This window comes from Saccopteryx bilineata, chromosome X, assembly GCF_036850765.1.
Source record: "Saccopteryx bilineata isolate mSacBil1 chromosome X, mSacBil1_pri_phased_curated, whole genome shotgun sequence".
Classification (NCBI taxonomy): domain Eukaryota; kingdom Metazoa; phylum Chordata; class Mammalia; order Chiroptera; family Emballonuridae; genus Saccopteryx; species Saccopteryx bilineata.
Window position 1 is genome coordinate 115,695,212 of NC_089502.1, and position 6,316 is coordinate 115,701,527.

Below are 6,316 nucleotides of genomic sequence, written 5' to 3' on the forward strand. Positions count from 1 at the left end.
CTTAAAGAACATTTTATTAATTTGGGTTAAGGTATGCAGAGAAATTGTGAGAATGATCTCTGTGCTGTGTGACTGGCATAAAACCAGGATGGCCCTTGGCATTGTATTGTAAATGCAAAGGGAAGGAAAACATGGATTCCCTGACATTCCACCACACCTGTGGGGAAAGGGGGAATGGCTAGCCAGGTGCAGGGAGAGAAAAGCCAAAATCAACTTTTTCTTATAGTAATGAGCCATTTGCGGGCATTTATCCCCACGGAAACTACCTCTCCCATATGAATGCATGCAGTTAATGTGTGTGACTCTGGACAAAGAGATGGCAGATAAACATTAGAAAATATAGGAATGTCTCTTAATATGTAAAGAGACATCTTTCTATCATTGTGTTGACTTGTAAATTTTGTTTTCTCCAAAATGATGTATGGCTTGCAAATTGAACATGGTCCTATCATGTTAAAGGACATATGACTATAACCAATAGTGGTAAAGGGCACCTAATTGCAATTTTTGCTTCTGTACTTCCCGCTTCCAAAACTATAAAAACTAAGTAGAACAAAGGGCCAGCACACTCTCCCTCAGATTTGTCAGAGTTGCCGCCGCTTGGCCAAGCTAGATAATAAAGCTTTGGTGTAGAATCGATGGATTTTGTTTGTGTCTTCAATGTTTCGAGTCCCTCCAGATTAGGCTTAACATTTCCCACCCTTTTAATCCTAAAATCTTCTCAACACTGAGAGATGACGTCAGAGTAATGGCGGGGTAGGAAGCGATACCGATAAATCTCCCCCAAAACTCAACAAGATCTTCAACCAGAAACAGAAAAACCTATACTTGGAGCTTCCAGATGCTTCGCAATACACCCAAAGGTATGATTGAGTGAAAAATTGGCTAAATATATAACCAAACCCCGAAGGAAATAGAGAGTAAGAAATGCTCCTCCTTCCTCACTAACCTAAACAGGGCGGCTTTCTCTGGTAACTGTGAATATAGAAACTGAGGCGGGCAAAGGGGGTGAATAGATCCAGGCCGCCGCAGCACAAACGGCTGAACCAGGCTGTGTGTGGCACAGAGATCCAAGCCGAGGAAAATCTGATCCTGTGGCAACCCGGGCAATACAAGCTAACACTCGCGCCAAACCCAAACAAAGAAAGACAAGCGGAGCGGCCATTTTACCCGGTCTCCTGGTCGGTGCGCAGTTAGTGGGCGAGAATTTCTTCCTGGGAAAGCCACGCACGGGAGGGAGTGAGAACTAATTCCAACGGTGGAGATTTTCCGTGCTGGAGAGTGTTTCACTCAGAGGGAACCGCGGCCGGCCTCATATCCTGGTTTGCGCACGCAGATAAGGAGTGAGCGATTCCTCCGAGTGCCTCGGCAGTGCGCGCCCGTGTTATTGCACAGAGGGGCAGAGTCAGGGGCCTTTGTGTGGGCCAAAGCGGAATCTCGAGCCGCCCCAGCGCCTTGCAAAAGCCGCGCACGGGGACGGAGTGAGACTCAATTCCAACGCTACAACTTTTCCCTGCGGTTGGGGGTTTCACTCAGAGCGTGAGACTGCTGGCCGGATATCCTGGTCACAGACAGTGAGTGAGAGTTTCCTCCAAGCGCCCCGGAAGTGGGTGCCCGCTTGTGTTACCGGACAGAGTGGCAGAGCCAGAGGTCTTTGAGTGGGCAGAAAGCCCGCCTGATTATGCTAGCAGCTCTGACTGACTGAGCCTTACCCAGAGCCCTGTGCTGAGTGGAAATAGAGTGGGGAGTTGCCAGCTCTTTGAGGCTCTTACTATCCAGGCAGAGGCAGCAGCAACCCCATAGCTGGATTATCAGGCTACTAATTAAGGAAGGAAAGACTAGGAGAAAGGCTCCAGGAACACGGACTCTCTCACTGTCGGAGCCTATAAATGCTATTGAGCTTCGACTGCCAACGAGACTAAAGCACAATACATGACATTGCCATAGAGACTTATCAACTGCAAACCTCTACCTGAGCGTGCCAAAGGGGCAGAACCCGGGGTACAGAGTCACCGACCAGGAAGAGGGAGAGAAAAGAAAAAGCAAGAAGATAACCTCTCAAAATCAAGAATAATCTGCAGACTTTATAACCTATCCCATTTTATTATATTTGTTCGTTTGTTTTTCTTATCTTCATTCTTGAGACTTTTTTTTCCTCCTCCAATTTGGCCGATTAACTCTCTACTGGTCTTACTCTCTCCTCTCCTTGAACTACACTACCCATAAGTGTTACATCTCCCATTATCTTTTCTCTTCTCTTCCTTTCTCTCTATGAGGGTTGCACTCCAAAACCCTTAACTCTCTCTCTCTCTCTCTCCTTTCTTTTTTCTTCTTTTAGTGGTTACCTCTTTTTTTCTCTCTCTTTCTTTTCTCCCTCTATATTAGTTTCTTCCTTTCTCCTTTACATCTCCTCTCATTCAAACCTCAATAACAAACAAATTATCTTATCTGGGACTCAAACCTATGTTTGTGGCATTTTGGGGGGTTTTTACTTCACCTTTTTAACTCACTAGCAGTGCTCTCATCCCTGGCTCTCCATATTATCTAGTTCTTGTTCCACTAAATACAATAGTAATTTTTTAATTTGTCCCCCCATTTTTCCGTTTTCCTCTTATTCCTCTCATCATAACTCTTAGACAACCAACACCTAAAAGCAAATCATTTCATTCTTGACCCAAATTTTTTCCTTATTTGCTTTTTGTGGGTCCATACGCTCTTTTTTTTCTTTTTTCTTTCCTTTTTTTTTTTTTTTTTCTTTTTTTTTTTTTTTTTGCCCCTTTATTACTTTTCCCCAATTCAGGCCCTCCATCACAGGCATTGTTTGTTATAATTCACAGTCCACCACAAGATTTTCTCAAAAAAGAGGGGAGAGGAGAGGAGAGGAAAAAAGGAGGGGGGGAATAATTTCCTTTTTTTTAATTTTTATTTTATTTTTCTTTATTTCATTATTAATTTTTTTTAAAAAAAACAACTCTTTTCGATTTTTTATTTTTTTTATTATTTTTTTAACTTTTTATTCTTTATTAAATCTCATTAATACTATCAACAAAACCACCCTCAGATGCCATTAAGGAACAGAAAATCGAATATTATGGATACAAAAGAAAGAGAGGTAACACAGCTAGATGAGGAAAAATCTATGGAGAAAAAATTTAATATATTGGAAACCTTGGAGCTAAATGACAGAGAATTCAAGATAGAAATACTAAAAATCCTCCAAGATATACAAGAAAACACAGAAAGGCAATTTAGGGAGCTCAGAAAACAACTCAATGAACACAAAGAATATATGTCCAAGGAAATTGAAACTATAAAAACAAATCAAACAGAGATGAAAAACTCAATTCACGAGCTGAAAAACGAAATAACAAGCTTAGCTAATAGAACAGGTCAGATAGAAGAGAGGATTAGTGAAATAGAAGACAAGCAACTTGAGGCACAACAGAGAGAAGAAGAAAGAGACTCAAAAATTAAAAAAAATGAGATAGCCCTACAAGAATTATCTGACTCCATCAAAAAGAATAACATAAGAATAATAGGTATATCAGAGGGAGAAGAGAGAGAAAATGGAATGGAGAACATACTCAAACAAATAATAGATGAGAACTTCCCAAGCCTGTGGAAAGAACTAAAGCCTCAAGTTCAAGAAGCAAACAGAACTCCGAGTTTTCTTAACCCCAACAAACCTACTCCAAGGCATATCATAATGAAATTGACACAAACAAATAGCAAAGAAAAAATTCTCAAGGCAGCCAGGGAAAAGAGGAATACAACATATAAAGGAAGGCCCATTAGATTATCATCAGATTTCTCAGCAGAAACTCTACAAGCTAGAAGAGAGTGGACCCCAATATTTAAAGTCCTGAAAGAGAGGAACTTTCAGCCACGAATACTATACCCATCAAAGCTATCCTTCAAATACGAAGGAGAAATAAAAACATTCACAGATACAGAAAAGATGAGGGAATTTATCATCAGAAAACCCCCACTCCAGGAATTACTAAAGGGGGTTCTCCAATCAGATACAAAGAACAAAAAAAAAAACAGAGCCACAAGTAAAAGCTCCAAGAAGGACACAATAAAACCAAATTTAAACTATGACAACAACAAAAAGAAAGAGGGGGAGAAGACGGAGATTAACAGTAGCAAAGGACGATGGAGTGCAAAAGTACTCACAAAATAGTTCGCTACAATGAACAGGGTACGGACCCTTTTCATTACTCAAAGGTAACCACCATTGAAAAAACCACCACAGAAGCACATGAGATAAAAAAGATAGCAACAGAGGAAAGATGTATGGAATACAACCAAATAAAAACAAAAGATAGAAAAACGAAAGAGAAGGATCAAACAAGACACAAAACTAACAGAAAGCAATTTATAAAATGGCAATAGGGAACTCACAAGTATCAATAATTACACTAAATGTAAACGGATTAAACTCACCAATAAAAAGGCACAGAGTAGCAGAATGGATTAAAAAAGAAAATCCAACTGTATGCTGCCTATAGGAAACTCATCTAAGTAACAAGGATAAAAACAAATTCAAAGTGAAAGGCTGGAAAACAATACTCCAAGCAAATAACATCCAAATAAAATCAGGTGTAGCAATACTCATATCGGATAATGCTGACTACAAGACAGGAAAAGTACTCAGAGACAAAAATGGCCATTTCATAATGGCTAAGGGGACACTGAATCAAGAAGACATAACAATTCTTAATATATATGCACCAAACCAAGGAGCACCAAAATATATAAGACAGCTACTTATTGATCTTAAAACAAAAACTGACAAAAATACAATCATACTTGGAGACCTCAATACACCGCTGACGGCTCTAGATCGGTCATCCAAACAGAGAATCAACAAAGACATAGTGGCCTTAAACAAAACACTAGAGCACCTGGATATGATAGACATCTACAGGACATTTCATCCCAAAGTGACTGAGTATACATTTTTCTCCAGTGTACATGGATCATTCTCAAGAATTGACCATATGTTGGGCCACAAAAACAACATCAGCAAATTCAGAAAAATTGAAGTTGTACCAAGCATATTTTCTGATCATAAAGCCTTGAAACTAGAATTCAACTGCAAAAAAGAGGAAAAAAATCCCACAAAAATGTGGAAACTAAACAACATACTTTTAAAAAATGAATGGGTCAAAGAAGAAATAAGTGCAGAGATCAAAAGATATATACAGACTAATGAAAATGACAATACGACATATCAGAATCTATGGGATGCAGCAAAAGCAGTGATAAGAGGGAAGTTCATATCACTTCAGGCATATATGAACAAACAAGAGAGAGCCCAAGTGAACCACTTAACTTCTCACCTTAAGGAACTAGAAAAAGAAGAACAAAGACAACCCAAAACCAGCCGAAGAAAGGAGATAATAAAAATCAGAGCAGAAATAAATGAATTAGAGAACAGAAAAACTATAGAAAAAATTAATAGAACAAGGAGCTGGTTCTTTGAAAAGATCAACAAAATTGACAAACCCTTGGCAAGACTTACCAAGGAAAAAAGAGAAAGAACTCATATAAACAAAATCCAAAATGAAAGAGGAGAAATCACCATGGACACCGTAGATATACAAAGAATTATTGTAGAATACTATGAAAAACTTTATGCCACTAAATTCAACAACCTAGAAGAAATGGATAAATTCCTAGAAAAATACAACCTTCCTAGACTGAGTCAAGAAGAAGCAGAAAGCCTAAACAGACCTATCAGTAGAGAAGAAATAGAAAAAACCATTAAAAACCTCCCCAAAAATAAAAGTCCAGGCCCTGACGGCTATACCAGCGAATTTTATCAAACCTTCAAAGAAGACTTGGTTCCTATTGTACTCAAAGTCTTCCAAAAAATTGAAGAAGAAGCAATACTTCCAAACACATTTTATGAGGCCAACATAACCCTCATACCAAAACCAGGCAAGGATGGCACAAAAAAAGAAAACTACAGACCAATATCTCTAATGAATACAGATGCTAAAATACTAAACAAAATACTAGCAAATCGAATACAACAACATATTAAAAAAATAATACATCATGATCAAGTGGGATTCATCCCAGAATCTCAAGGATGGTTCAACATACGTAAAACGGTTAATGTAATACACCATATCAACAAAACAAAGAACAAAAACCACATGATCTTATCAATAGACGCAGAAAAGGCTTTTGATAAAATACAACACAATTTTATGTTTAAGACTTTCAACAAAATGGGTATAGAAGGAAAATATCTCAACATGATAAAGGCCATATATGATAAACCATCAGCTAACATCATATTAAA